The sequence below is a fragment of the Ursus arctos genome, unplaced genomic scaffold (assembly GCF_023065955.2).
Source record: "Ursus arctos isolate Adak ecotype North America unplaced genomic scaffold, UrsArc2.0 scaffold_30, whole genome shotgun sequence".
NCBI lineage: Eukaryota > Metazoa > Chordata > Mammalia > Carnivora > Ursidae > Ursus > Ursus arctos.
Window position 1 is genome coordinate 4,506,254 of NW_026622986.1, and position 14,183 is coordinate 4,520,436.

General features: G+C 38.3%; 1 protein-coding gene across 4 annotated transcripts in view; it reads left to right on the forward strand.

The window, feature by feature from the left end:
* Nucleotides 1–412: 412 nt before the first annotated feature.
* CUL2 (cullin 2) overlaps nucleotides 413–14,183 on the forward strand; it is a 96,675-nt gene continuing 82,904 nt past the window's right edge. The window contains exon 1 of one of the 4 annotated variants that reach the window (XM_026483444.4): nucleotides 413–616. The gene's annotated coding sequence lies outside the window, so the exon portion shown is untranslated. Of the gene's footprint in view, nucleotides 617–668; nucleotides 1,150–14,183 lie in introns of those variants that run through there. The other 3 variants (XM_044378568.3, XM_026483443.4, XM_048219481.2) reach the window with 3 other exon arrangements.

Genomic DNA, 14,183 nt, shown 5'->3' on the forward strand with positions numbered 1-14,183 from the left:
CGTGAACAGAAGTTCCTTTATTTAAAATACATTTATGTCTCAGAATTTATCTAGAGACAAAAATCCACTAGAAAAGGAGTATGTCAGAGGGGAACATAATTTTGCTAATATATTTTTGACAATTTGAAAAGCCTATGGAAGTGTTGGCAAGGAGACTGTAAATGTCAGAATATTCACATAGGTGTGAAACAACTCAAAGGGAAAGTACTTTTGTTGAAAATACCTTTCTGACATATTGTTACTAGTAGTGCCAAAACTTGGTGGGTACTGAGTCTCTCGATCTCTGCGAACCGTGATTGTCTCATTAACAGGGAATACCGCAAGGAGTCACTTGGAATACTGATTTCCGTGGCCTTTCGCAATTGCACTAAATCGGGCTCTCTGCGCTTGCCGTAACGCGGACTCTACCATTGTTTTCCGAGGGGGGATTTGGAGGTAGCGGAAGAAGGAGCCCGAAGGGTGTGTGGGGGGGGGAAAAGCCGGGCGCTCCGGAGGACGGTTGTTTTACGGATCCCGTAACCAGCCCCTCCTACTCCCCTTTCCCCTCTCCCCGCCGCCCCTGTCCCGTCCGGGAGCGGCGGCGGCCTTGAGCTTTGCTGTGTTCCCGCGGTGGCAGGTGAGCGTCCGGCGCGCGGGCTCCCCGGGCTTCGCTCCCCACCCCCCGTATCTTCTGGGCCGGTGGCGGCGGCCGGCCGGGGAGGCGGCCTCGGCGCACAGTAATGGCAGCGCTGTGAGCAGGGAAACGCGAGCTGACAGCCGCCGCCGCCGCCGCCCACCTTCCTCGCCGGGGGCTTCGTCCTTCACTCCTTCGGGCTGCCTCCCCCTCCCCTTGTCCCCTGTCCCTTGTCCCGCTTCTGCAGAAGGTAACCCCGCTGAGGGTCGGGGAGCCGGGCTGCAGGCGCCGGGAAACTTCCCTTCCCGGTTAATGGGTGGCGGGGATGGGGCGGAGGAAAGGAGTTGGGGGCGAGAAGGGGGGAGGGGAAAGGGATGGAAGGGGGGCGGCGAGGGAAGATGGTGTCCTGTAAGTGACCCCGGCTCCCCGGAGCGCTGACCCCTAAGCCCGGCCATCCCCTGGACTGGATCCCGGGCCTCCCCTACCCGGCCTTGGCCGCCCCTCCCTCGGCCCCATTTTCTTCCGAAGGAGGGAAGGTGAGAGTGCGTGTACTCTTCTGCTTGTTTACGAGCTCACACGGATACACAACTCTGTGTTTGGGGGCGTGTGTGGGGGCATCAATTTCTTTCATCCTTGCCACGAGTATTTTCACTTTTGTTTCCGCAGACAGTGAAGATTGATAGCTATGGGGAGGAGTAACCTACGTGCACTCCAGACCTGTCTCTACACTTAGGGTCTGGTGAAATAAGATCCTTAGACTCCTCAGAGCACTTACACACTAGGGAGTCTGGACCATTCCCTACAACCCCACAGATACGTGCATGTAAATAAAACATCTGTGAATTGCACACTGTTATTGTTAAATCATCTCCTTTCCCTCAGGGATTACTATTACCAGTTGATGGGCGGTACCGTGTAAGTTTAAATTTTGAACATAATTAGATTAGATAACTAGAATAGATAAGATTTGAAGATATTAACGTTCACTGTAGGCGTTTTGACTTGACAATATAAAAATCTTCAAACTATATCTGTCCCAAATGTACATTCAAAGTAAACTGTGGGAAATATTCACTTTGTTGTCATTGATTACTGACTACCAAGTAGATACTTAAAAGCACTCAGAAGGCTATTCCCTACCCTTTAGAGTCTCACATTCCTTTCCAAGGCAGACAAATTGGTTATACTTTGCCTCTTTTACCCAAATACAGTGTTTGGAAGACCCTTCCAAAAGAGTCCTAGGTGAAATTACAGATGTACACAGTGTTTTGAGTTATCCTTTTTTTCTTTTCAGATGCTGTTTATAATTTGGGGGAATATTTCTGCAGTGTGCATGCACATAGTGTGTGCAAAATGCCTATTCTATGTATTTGAATGTTCAGGTGCATCTGAAATAATCTCACTCTCCATCCTCTGGTGATTTTCAGTGTTTGATGAAAGTTAAGATGGTTTATCCATGTCTTTTATCCTCACCAGTTTGTCATTTTTTAAAATTAAGTGTTGTGGACCTTCTTTAAAGTCAGTTTTGCCTTATCTGTCAGTTAAATATTAGTACCTGGTTCGTATGTCAAGTATTATTGCAGGCATTAGGGATACAGCAGTAAGCAGAGCATGTGAAGTTTCTGCCCTTCTGGAGCTTCAATTCCGGTGGGGGTCGGGAAAATGGATAAGACATAAATAAAAATAATTTCAGGGACTCATTAAGTGCAGTGAAAGAAAAAAAATGGAAAGTTGTGGTGGTGACTGAGAAAAGACTACTTCAAGTGCCCTGGTTGGGAAAGACCTGTCTGAAGTGACCTTTGACCTGATACCTGAAAAGTCAGAAGGGTTTTGCCTTTGGAGTCTGAGGGAGGAGTATTCCTATCTAAGGAACAGCACAGGGAAGTTCAAAGAGGTGGTGTAAAGCTTGGGGTCAGTAAACTGAAAGAAGCTCAGTGCCTGTGGACCCTAGTGGGGGATCAGAAGTTAGGTCATAGCCAAGGGCCAGATCTCGTGAGGTCTCATTGTCCAAAGAGTTTGGCTTTTATTCTTAAAGTACATTGAAAAGCTATCGGAATTTTTGGAAACTGGAAGTGATCTGGTCTGATTTACAGTCTGACTGCAGGGGAGATTGGATAAGAAGAGAAAAGAAGCAGACCAGTTAGAAGGCTGTGGTAGATTAGGGACTGGCGTGTTAGAGACAAGTTAAAGATTTTTGAGGTATATTTTGGAGCTAAAGGTATTGATTGAACTTGTGGCTTGCATGAAAGTGCGGTTGGTTGGGACAGGGGTGCCTCCTGGGTTTTGGATTTCAGCTGGAGGATGGTGATGCCATGTATTGAGATGAGAAGGTGGTGAGGGAAGCATGCTACATGGGGATAAGCTTGCATAGGACATGTTAAATAGGACCTGTTAGATGTTCAGGTGGAAGTGAGAAGTAGGCAGTTGGATATACAAGCTGGAGTTTAGTGAAGAGCTTAAGAAGTCATTGATTCAACAAATGTTTTTCAAGCACCTGCAGTGGACCTGGCAGTGGGGATATAGTAGTGACAAAAATCTGCGTCTTCATGGGACTTAAATTCTAGTGAGGAGAGAAAGAGATGGGGCGTCATCAGCTCTTATCTGTTGGTTTATTTATGTTTTGAATAAAAACTACATTCACATAATTCAAAATTTAAAATGTTTGATGGGGTACAGAGTGAAAATCTCCCCTATTTTTTGTCTCCTGTTACGCCCAGTTTTTGTGGTGCTAAACAGAGTTCATGTTTTCTTACATACCTTTGCAAAGATATATTTTATGCACATATAAACAAATATGTATATACTGTTCTCCCCACTTTGCCAAAATGGTAGCATACTTCACCTGCCTTGACGCCTTGTATTTTATAGAGTATGGAATGGTGTTTAAGTTATGAAACAGATTGAGACCCCCTAAGGAAAGAACGCAGAGAGAAGTGGAGAAAGCCCTGGAATACTGCAACATTTTCTAGTTGATCCCTGCTCTCTGAGTTTTGGACCTGCAGATGTGGAGTTGTTCAAAGAGCTGTTACTTTTTGTGAGACTTTTTACAGAAGTTTGCACTGTTTCTTTTGTGTTCCACCTTTCTTATCTGCCTGTTCTCTTTATAAGCTGGAAAATGCCTGATTATAATTGAAGGCAGTGTTTTCGTGTATATACTGTCAATTAAATTCAAGAAAATTGTTGATAGGATCAGCCCTGGAATCTTAATATTATGAAGACTTTTGACTGATTATTTTTAAGTCTAGGAAAAACAGGCAGAGATTTGGAATGTTAGATTTATAACAAGTTATTGATACTTGAGATGTATGACTGAATCCTTGCTCAGTAATCAGTTAATCAAAATATCTGTTCAGAGTGATCTGGCTCTTTGCCTGGGTTTGAATCTTAACAGTAATGTTTCTATTATATTGCAGATGTTAGTATAATCCTTGTATTATTATCTTTAAGAATATTTAGAGTCATCCTATGTTACTATTTTGTGTTTGGGAAGGCTTATTGGAGATACTACTAGAACAGTGTAGGTCTTTTGATCCTTAAAAGTTTTGAGACAGTGAGTAGTGTTAAGATCATTAGCATTTGCTACAACTGTTGGGCTGCTGTTGAACCCTGTTGATTGACCAACCTGGAGGAGGGGAGATGGAATATTTTTTAATGAACTTATAATGCTTTATATATTGATTGACATTTTGATTTTCAGTTAGCTGTCTTTAGCCAGTGACTTGCTATGCAAATTTATCTACCTGTTTTTTCCTGAGATTGTTCTTTTTCTTTTCTTTTCTTTTCTTTTTTTTTTAAGATTTTATTTATTTACTTGAAAGAGAGAGAAGGAGAGCACAGAGGGAGAGGGAGAAGCAGACTCCCCTGAGCAGGGACCCCAATCCAGGACTGCATCCCAGGACCCTGGGATCATGACCTGAGCTGAAGGCAGATGCTTAACTGACTAAGCCACCCAGGCACCCCGAGATTGTTCTTGATTTAAGAATTGTTTTGTTTGGTTTGATTTTTGTGGTCATTATTTTTATCTTTACTTCTCTTGTATTCTTTTTTGCTGGAGATTAAAGTAAGCTACTAGTTTTTAGGTTGGAGAAATATAATCTTTGATGGAAAATATTTAATAGTACTTTTTGGGGGCGCCTGGGTGGCTCAGTCGTTAAGCGTCTGCCTTAGGCTCAGAGCGTGATCCTGGTGTTATGGGATCAAGCCCCACATCAGGCTCCTCCGCTGGGAGCCTGCTTCTTCCTCTCCCACTCCCCCTGCTTGTGTTCCCCCTGCTTGTGACTGTCTCTCTCTCTGTCAAATAAATAAATAAAATCTTTTAAAAAAATGTTTAAAAAAATAGTACTTTTTGAAGCATTAGACACTGATTATGTATAAGACTACCATTTGAAATATGTGTAGTGAGTGTGTTAAGCTAACTTAAATTCTGTAAATGTACAGGTGTTAATGTTCTATTTGAAGATTTTAGTTATCTAAATGATTTTCATTTATGTACTTTAACATCATAAATGATGTTGCTCTTGTAATTTAATCATTAGCCTGATTGTGTGTGTCAGAATTTTTTTTTATCAACAAAGTTGACAATTTATCGTTTTTGTTTCTCTTACCAGCGGTAAGTTTCTTGAAGGCAGCATCTCTAGCACCTGCAACTACATAAGTATCTCAATGACTTAAGTCTTGTTTCAGTGTAGGTTGCTTTTCAAATATTGAAATGTTGGATTTGCCTACCCTGTGTAAATACTTATGAATTTCTCAACTTTATTTTAACTCACTTGAGGGAGAGAAAGTATAGGATACTTAAAAAATTTTTTTTTTAAATTTCGAAACATATACCTTCACCCAGGTACCTTTCACCCAGCTTTCCCTAATGTTAATAACTTATGCAACCAGGGCACAGTGATCAAAACCGGAAACTAACATTGGTACAATACTGTTAACTGAACTACAGCCCTTATTTGAATTTCACCAGTTTTTCCAATAATGTCCTTTTTCTGTTTCATGATTCAAGCCAGAATCCTACATTGCATTTAGTTGTTGTGTCTCCCTAGTCTTATCTGATCTGTGATAGTCTTTTCTCTTCTCTCATGACCTTCACTCTTGTGATGAGTGTGTGGTCATTTATTTTGTAGAATGTCTCTCATTTTGGGTTTGATGTTTTCTTGATTTATTGAAGTTTTGCATTTTGGGCAAAAATACTCTAGAAGTAATGTTGAGTGTAATGTTGAGTCCTGCCTTCAACTACTAATGTTGAGTACAGGATGTCAGTATATCCTGTTTGAGATGATATTAATTCTCATCTGGTGGACGTGATGTCTGTCAAATTTCTCTACTTGTAAAGTCACCATTTTTCTCTTTGTTATTACAAGATATCTTGGGGAGATTCTTTGAAACTGTGCAGATATCCCTGTTCTCAAACTTTTGCCCACTTGTACAGATCTTGCCTGTAACAGTTATTATAGTGGTGTTCGTCTGATGTGATTTTTTCTCATTTCCTTCTACATTTATTAATTAGAATTTTTCTGTAGGGAAGAACTGCCCCTTACTTATTTAGTAATTTGTTTGTATTAGTATTGAGTCATAGATATTTGTTTTTTTCTATGGTTTATAATCTAATACTGTCATTATTTTGTTGCTCAGATTGTTCCAGGTATGGTCTTCAGGTTGGCTCTTTGTCTTTTCAACATGCCCCCTTCTCTTTTCTTTAGGGAAACACTTCTTTTCTGGCATGATAACATTTTCTAGGTTTATCATGTGTTTCTCTGCTGAGACCCTGGAATCAGTCACTTGTCCAAGAGCTCCGGTTCCTTCTATTGGAGATAATATTTAGAAACCAAGATCTGGATGCAATGTGTGCTTATTGCTGCTGAGGTGTCATTGCTCCTATTAGGCCCTCTCAGCAGACAGAGCTAGAAATATATGTATGTATACACATTAATCCACACATATACAAACATCCATATTTATTTCTGTATCTTTTTATCTATGTGTGTATTTATTAAAAACCATGAGTTCATAGTGATAACTCTGATTTCAGTCAAACACTGTAGAGTTTATGCTAGCTGTCCCCCTTTGTTTATAATTACTGTTTTCTGACAGTGAGAAATAGAGTATACTTTGGTACGAAATGACCAGAATAATGAATGTAACAAGAAGATCCCCAAATAGTCCTGACCTTAAGAAACATGTTAAGCTATCTTTCAAAATATTTCTTTTATTTGGTAAAGGTCTATATAAACCAAAAGTAATCACATTTTGTCTTCATAGTTCTAAGTATTGTTGTAATTACATTTAAAATTTTTTTAGAGATCACTTTGCACTGAGATTTAGATACTTTCTTTTGCATCAGAACTTTGTTGTCCGTATGATCTGGATTTTAAACACTTAGGACGACTGTACCTTTTTTTGTTTTTTTTTTTTTTATTGTGGTAAAATGTACATAACAAAACTTCCCATTTTAACCATTTTTAAGTGTACAGTTCAGTAGCAGTAATTGTACTCACATCGTTTTCACAACCATCACCACTATCTATTTTCAAAACTTTTTCATTATCTCAAATAGAAACTGCAGCCATTGAGCAGCATTCCTTTTGTGTGTATTGCATTTTGCTTATCCATTCTTTTGTTAATGGGCACATGAGTTCTGTCCACCTTTTGGCTATTGTGAATAATGCTGCGGTGAATGTTGTAACACAAATATCTTTTCCGTTCTTTGCTTTTCATTTTCTTTGGGTATATACCTGGAAGAGCAATTGGTGCTCTCATATGGTAATTCTATATTTAGTTTTTTGAGGGCCTGCTGAAATGTTTTCCATGGTGGCTGCACTATTTTACATTTCCCACCAGCATTACATAAGGATTCCAATTTCTCCACATCCTCACCAACATTAGTTATTTTCCATTTTTGGCTTGTTTGCTTGTTGTGATAATAGACATCTTACTAGGTGTGAAGTAGTATCTCATTGTATTTTGGATTTACATTTCCCTAATGACTTGTGATGTTGACCATCTTTTCATGTGCTTGTTGGCCATTCGTGTATCTTTGGGGGAGATGTCTGTTCAGGATATTTGCCCATTTAAAAATTTGTTGTTGTTAGAATGTTCTTTATATACTCGGATATTAATCTCTTTTTAGACATATGAGATGTAAATGTTTTCTCTCATTCTGTGGATTGTCTCATTCTTGATAGTGTCCTCTGATGCATGAAAGTTAAATTTTGATGAAGACCAATTATCTGTGTTTTCTTTTGTTTGCGTTTTGGTATTGTACCCAATAAATCATTCCTAAATCCGATGTCAAAGCTTTTCCCCTGTGTTTTCTTCTATGAGTTTTTAAATTTTGTATGTTTAGATCTTAAGTATAGGTCTTTCTTCCATTTTGAGTTAAGTTTTGCATATAATATAAGTAAGGACAGTGTATTTTGTGTGGATTATCTATAGATGGCTTTATATTGGCACTTAGTTATCTCCAAACTTTGACTAGCGTGGCAGTTAAATTTTAGAAGGCTAAAAATCAGTTATAAAGAAGGTAATCGAGGATTAAGGAAATTGGCATTATGATGAAAGGAATTGTATTTTTTTCCTATCTGAAACAGGTGAACATTAAAATGAACTGCTTATGAGAAAAACAGAATTAAAGCCTTTTAAATTGATATATGGGAATAAAGTATGAGGGAGTAAAAGCATATAGATTTCAGCAGTGGTACAGTTTTGGTCTTCATTAGATTCAAAAACATGGATGGAAAACTTAAATTACAGAAAAGAATAGAAAATAATACTACCTAAACTTAACATTGTCCAGCAAACTTGAAATGTATTTATAAATATTGTCTTTTTATACTGTTTTTATGTTGTGCAGATGGAGAAAATGAAATAGCAACTAGCCTAGGATCACACTGTCATCGACAGAGTCAGTTTAGAATATTAGCTTCCTGATTTACACCTTTTCGTTTTTGAAACCAGTATTTTCCTTCCTTCCTTCTTCTCTTTCTTTCTCATGGCTTGTTTGTTTTATTTTGTTTTTTAAGTAAACTCTACCCCAGTGTGGGACTTGAACTCTCAACCTGAGATCAAGAGTTGACCCTCAGATCAAGAGTCACAGGCTCTACTGACTGAGCCACGCAGGTGCCCCTCTTTCTTATGTTTTGACATCTGGCAGAAACTTCTCCACCATCCTGACATTCAGCTTTTTAGGTGGGACTTGCCTTCTTTTAGAAGGCATCCACTTCCTCTGAGCCAACTCTAGTTTCTACAGTGGCAAATAATAAATGCAGTACAGGACAGTGGATGAGAGCTTCATCTTGAAGCCAAATGGATCTGGATTCAGATTCAGGGATTGCTAGTTATTAGTTATATATGTATTTTACCCAAATTTTCTAAATGTCAGTCTCTTCATCTTTAAAACAGGGAAAATGATAATAGCCATTTTAGGGTTATTCTGAGGAATTGATGAGATAATGTATGAAATGTATTTAGCATGGTTTCTGGAGTATATGAAGCCAATAAAGATTTGCTATTATTATTATTACTGTTATTGTTATTAACAACTCTGTAATTAGATGCTTTTATGATGATCGTAAGGAATGGGCAGGGTACATCCTGCTCCAGGTCCTTCCTGTAGGAAAATTGGTGTCATTATTTTGCATTTCTTTTTATAACTTGCTGTGTTGGATTGTCTTTATTTTTTTTTTTAATATTTATTTTTTTAAGAGAGAGAGAGCACAAGCAGGGGGAGGGGCAGAGGGAGTGGGAGAGAGAGAGAAGCAGACTCCCTGCTGAGTAGGGAGCCTGACATGGGACTCAGTCCCAGGACCCTGAAATCACAACCTGAGCCCAAATCAGGAGTTGTATGCTCAACTGACTGAGCCACCCGGGTACCCCTGGATTGTCTTTATTCTTTTTTTTTTTTTAAGATTTTATTTATTTATTCGACAGAGAGAGACAGCCAGCGAGAGAGGGAACACAAGCAGGGGGAGTGGGAGAGGAAGAAGCAGGCTCATAGCAGAAGAGCCTGATGTGGGACTCGATCCCATAACGCCAGGATCACGCCCTGAGCCGAAGGCAAACGCTTAACCGCTGTGCCACCCAGGCGCCCCTGGATTGTCTTTATTCTTTACCTTAAGGGACACTCAAGTGAAAGTATGGGATTGTAAGAGGTTGTGTTGTCCCTGCTGTCTTCTGGAATTTTAAGCAGGAAGTGGTGAGCAAAGTTGATGTGTATCCGCCATAGCTGTAGCACCTTTTCTTATTCTCCCATGTCTGTGTCTTCTACAGCTGTGCCAGGATTTAAGTGGGAATTAACACATAGCAGCTCACAAGTATATTAATTTGAATGGAAAAAAGGACCAGTTGAGAAATAGTGATAAAGTTGATAGAATCGGAAGATGAAGCAAGGACTCTAAATTTTATTACAGCCAATAATAAACAAGTAGAAACTGATTAGTGTGTGATTCCCTCCTCCATATAAAAGCTGTGTAACCCATAACAATGCAGATAAAGCAAATTATAAAATATTAAAATATTAGTCTTAGCATCTTAGCCTATATTTGTGAGAAAAGGCTTAAATTCAAGATTTTTAAATATTTGTGATTTAATTTAGCTTTCAAAAGAATAGGATGACAAATATTGCAGTTCTTTGGGTAGTGCAAAGACAGGATGATTAGGGTAACCCTTTTTAATGTTTGGGTAGATCAGGCCTAGGAAAAATAGTGCTCTGGATCTTGTAATTATTTGTGGAAAGGCCGGTTGGTCACAGCTTTGTTCAGCATGCATGCCAGGGTGAGCTTGCCTGCCTTTGAGGGAGTTAGACAAATTCAAGTTCTCTAACTCATTTGAGATATTTATATGAGAATGGTTTTCTTTTTCTTATTCTTATTTTTTAAGGCTGGTTGGTGTCTTAAATTCCTTGCCTAAATTGTTAAGAAAAACAGTGAGAAAGCAAGTAAAAGGAACATTAAACTTCATGTTGATAAGAGTGATGTGAAAACTTGAGAAAAAAAAAATCTCTGTAGAGACTTGGGGGAGAATCTCAAGTTCACTGAGGAGAGAAGGGTCTTTAATTCCAGTCAAGTGGGTTTATTTTGGAAGCACTTGACTTCTGTAACTTACTTGTAGTGTAAATACATTCCTTACTCCCCACTCTCTTTTTTTGAGATTTAAGGGTTTTCTTCCAACTGAGATTGATGAGAGACTACTGTATTTCTCTTTACTGTTTTTCCCCTACTTCGTCTTTTTTTTTTTTTTTTTTTTTACATATGATGGAAGTGACACTTGCGGAGCACTTAGAGTTCCATGGAGCAAATCTTACTGCAACAAAAAGCATTGTACCCCATGCCTCATCAAATAACAAAGATATCTTTTGGCTCTTTATTGGCTCACTCATTTGAATACCGTAAGATGAAATTGTTTAGATGCAATCTTGGAGCTTATTTTTATATGAAATGACAGTAGCATTTTTAGTCAGTGTGTAGTAGAGGTAGCATTTCCTATGGAAATGAAAATACTGCAAAGTTAATAATGTTCTGTATTGGGCCTTAAGTATTTTCTTTCAAATTATATTAATTATAATGATATTAATTAGAATTTAACCTGCTCTAAGCTCACTAAATGTCATTTGAAAAACTAATTACGGTCTATTGACTATCTGCAATTTAGGCCCCAGTATTATATTATTGGTAATTTTTGGAACGGCCAAATTTTTGTCAGTAGTGATCAAACTGAAATAAAGAGTCATCATTTGGTTGTTTTGTTTTGTTTTTTTACTAAGAGGAGAATCACGGGGCCCCTGGGTGGCACAGTTGGTTAAGCATCTGACACTTGCTTTTCACTCAGGTCGTGATCTCAGGGTCGTGAGATCAAGCCCTGCATGGGGCTCTGCTCTCAGTGCAGTCTGCTTGAGACTCTACCTCTGCCTTTGCCCCTTCCCCCCCACGTGTGTATGCACGTGCGTGTGTGGACTCTCTCTCTCTCAAATACATCTTTAAAAAAGAGATAATCACAATATTAAGTGTTTAGCCTTTTAGATTATTCATAAATCATACTTTTGGAAGTCAACTGAAATGTGGCGTACTAAAGCATTTATCAGTAGTTAAGCTGTAGTCACCCTCATCAAGATGTTAAACATGGTTGTACATTTTACTAAAATAGTTTATACTTGAAATAAAATATTTATCCAACTGTGTGTGTCAGTTCTGTACCTAAAATGGAATGTTTTGAGATTCTTTTATTGCTTTACCTGCTGAAATGTAATTATCCAGATCAGTTCTTTATATGAAAAATGTTCATGGGTGCCTGGATAGCTCAGTTGGTTAAGCATCTGTTCCGCTCAGGTCCTGATGCCAGGGTCCTTGCATCAAGTCCTTCCTGAGCTTTTTGCTGAGTGGGGGGCCTGCTTCTCCCTCTCGCTCTGCCTGCCACTCTGCCTGCTTGTGCGCTCGCTCTCGCGCTCTCTCTCTGTCAAATAAATAAAATCTTAAAAAAAAAAAAGGAAAAATGTCTAAATGAAGAATATTATTGTTTCAAATTAAGATCCATCTGATCTTGGCAAAGCGATATGTTTTTTATGTCTATTATTGTAAATTTGTTTTTAAAACCGTTTTGTCAGGCTCTGTTAACACATCATACTTGAGGTAGTAACGTGTTCTTTTGGAGCTCTCTTTCAACCTCAGAAACCTAAAACTCACTGGAAAGTGAAAATTCTTAGTGACCGGTCAGCTTTTAGTATTCTGAGGAACGAAGTATGTGTAGTGAGGAGAAAAACTTAGAAGAGATTTTAGAACATTTCTGTCGGAAATCTAGCTAGCTCATCTATTTGATTTTCCTGATTACTTTTTTATTCTCATCTTTACTGTAGGTTACTTAGCTATTCTCTTAGAACGGATAACTTGTTTTAAAATCTTTGTTATCAGAATATTATTAAAATATTTACCAACTTTTGGAAAGATGTCAGAGTGGTAAATTAGACCGAATTTTTTTTTGTTAAACAATAAAATATATGATGGATATTAAAGTTTGTAAGTTAGTCTTTGAAGAATTTTAATCAGAGTGTGTGAAATAATCAGGTATGCATTTTGGAAAGCTTACATTGGTCATAGTTTGTGACGTGTCGGGGGGTCAAAAGAGGATACAGGCACGTCACTTAGGAAGCTGTGGCAGTGATCAGGTAAGAGGTGGTGGTTTTGGTTAGGATGTCATTGGGAATGGGAAGAAGGGGATGAATTCAAGAAATGGTTAGAAGATAGAGTTGACAGGACTTATTGATTGGATTGATTTGTAGAGGAGGGTAAGAGAAATCAAGAATGACTAATAAAATTTCTGGCTTGAGGAACTCTGGGTGATGATATCATTTACTGAGATCTGGAATACTGCAGAAGGATGGACATCTGGAGTTTGAGGGGTCCGGTTTATGGAAGTATAACTTAGACATAGAATGTTCTTTGAATTTTGACAAATTTATATGGTCATGTAAGAACCATTGCAATTACTATCACCCCAAAAGTTTCCTATTACTCTTTTGTAGTCTTTCTTGAGCCTCTGACAACCAGTGATCTGATGTATGTCCATGTATTTTTGCCTTTTCCAGAATGTAATGTAAATCGAATCATATGATATTTAGTCGAATGAGTCTCTCCTTTCACTTAGCTAATGCTTTTGAGAATCATCTGTTGTTGTCCCTATATCAGTATTCATTCCATTTTGTTACTGAATATTATACCACAGCGTGGATGCACCATGTTTTGTTTTTCCATTCATCAGTTGATGGACATTTGGGTTGTCTCCAGTTTTGGGCAGTTACGAATTAAGGTGTTGTAAAATTTGTGTTTAGGTTTTTTTTTGGAAATCTGTATCTTCATTTCTAACGTATAAATACTCAGGAAGGGTATTGCTGGGTCAAATGAAAGGTGTGTATTTAAGAGAAACTGCCTAAGTTGTTATTTCATTTTGAATTTCCACTTGCACAAATGAGTTTTTGTTGCTCCACATCCTCATCGGCCCTTGATTCTGTCAGATTTTTGACCCATTCCAATAGGTGTGTAGTGGTATCTTATTGAGGTTTTAATATGCATTTTTCTAATGACTGATGATGTTGAACATCTTTTATGTACTCAGTTGCTGTCAATATTTCTGAACTCTTTGGGTCTTTTGGCTAGTTTTTAATTGGATTGTGTGTTTTCTTATTACTGAGCTTTGAGGGTTCTTTACAGAGAGCTCTTTGAGAGTTCTGGGTACTAATCCTATGTGTGTGTGTTGTGTATCTGTCCTATATCAGATCTATATCTCACAAATATTTTCTCCCAGGCTGCAGCTTTTCATTTTCTTTTCGTTCATTTTTTTTCTCTTGAGGTATAATTGCCATATAACGTATTAGTTTCAGGTTTACAACATAATGATTTCAGTATTTGTATGTATTGCTAAATGATTACCACAGTATGTATAGTTAACATCTGTTACATAGTTAGAAATTTTTTTTCTGTTGATAAGAACTTTTAGGATTTACTCTCTTAGCAACTTTCAAGTATATACTATATGGTATTATTAACTGGTCATCATGCTGTACATCACATCCCCAGGACTTACG